Genomic DNA, 1,436 nt, shown 5'->3' on the forward strand with positions numbered 1-1,436 from the left:
AGGAATAATCCTGCTCAAAGGTACTGTGACCCACCAGAAAGGCTCAAGACAAGCATAAACTGTCAAATCTCAAACAGGCAGATCTTGCAGCTAGAGCATATCAACAACTTATTAACAACACAGTGTCAAGGCAAAAGTTTGAAGAGGCAGGAGTTTTGAGAACAAAAAGAAAAATAATGCCTCACTGCTGCCCATGATAGGGTTTTTTTTTCCCTTCCTGGAAAGCCCTGCTTTCCACATGCTGAAGAAAGCTAATCTGGAAGCTTATTTTACAGTCAGCCCAATTCTTCTAATTACTCAAAGGAGAAAAAGTTAAGGGTTACTGCTTCAGATAAGAAAGTAACACTTGTGAATCACCAACATTGAATTGAAAAACTTTGCTTTTTCAATTAGTGGTGATGTAAATTAAGAGGTTTTAGAAACATATCACTTTTCCAGGCAGCAAGAGCACTGTTTTATAGCACTACTGGTTAAAAGCATATCAGCTGTGAAGTTAGATTGTCGTTTTATTGTTGTTATGCTTGTACCATCATATACAAAGGCCTCAATCCAATATGTGGTCCTCTATTAGGGCATGCTGTGTTCAGTACAGCCCATGTCCTTTTCAGCAAGAATCCATGATCTTCCCTCTTCCTTTTCAACCAAACTGTTCCAATGAGCTCTAGACAAGTGAGGCTGGCAGTGCCTACTTTTAGCCTTTGTCCTCACCACCTTCTCCCCACCCCTCTGGCCAGCTGTCACCATAAGGACCTTCCTCAATCTAAGCCCAACCCAAGTCCCTTTCTAATATGCCACAGTAAATAAATGCATTTCTAAATGTGAAATAATTTAGGAAGTATTACCCTTTCTGTGTGCCAATTACTATAACAGAACAATTAATACCCTAAGAAAATAATGCTAAACTTCTGAAAAATTTTCTATTTTAGGTCTCTTGGACCTATGAGGACCAATCAAACATGACAACAGTTTAGGTTTTCTGTGGCAATAAATAAACTAAATAACAGTCCAAAAGATGATACAATTGTTAACTAGGGAGAGACACTGAGAATGATGTACTTCCTTTCTGGGACTGTGGTGTGTTTCAAATGACAGGTAATGGGCAACTGCTGTTTCTCCAGCTGCTAACAATAAACCCAGCAATGAAGGACATTTTCAAAGCACCCACCTTGTTGAGGACATCTCGCTGGCAGCCAAGATAAAGATTGGGAAGAATTCGGGTTGGCCCAATGTTGGCAACAGGTAAGCAAGGCTGGGAAATGCAGGTAGGGACTAGAGTGGATTTTCCTTCACAGAGGCCAGGGAAACAACGAGAGAACTCAGCAAACCCACCTAAGAATAAACATTGTAAAATTATGCCATGCACAAAGTGAAAATCAGCCCTCTGTGAACTACTCAACTAAAACTGGTTAAAACAGAAAAATCAAAGCCCACAGATC

The 1,436-nt window shown here is 40.1% G+C and overlaps 1 protein-coding gene across 1 annotated transcript in view; it reads right to left on the minus strand.

Annotated features, from left to right (window-relative positions):
• DUSP16 (dual specificity phosphatase 16) overlaps positions 1–1,436 on the minus strand; it is a 71,999-nt gene that overhangs the window by 17,709 nt on the left and 52,854 nt on the right. The window lies entirely within an intron of this gene.

Source organism: Galeopterus variegatus, unplaced genomic scaffold (assembly GCF_000696425.1).
Source record: "Galeopterus variegatus unplaced genomic scaffold, G_variegatus-3.0.2 Scaffold1201, whole genome shotgun sequence".
Lineage (NCBI taxonomy): Eukaryota > Metazoa > Chordata > Mammalia > Dermoptera > Cynocephalidae > Galeopterus > Galeopterus variegatus.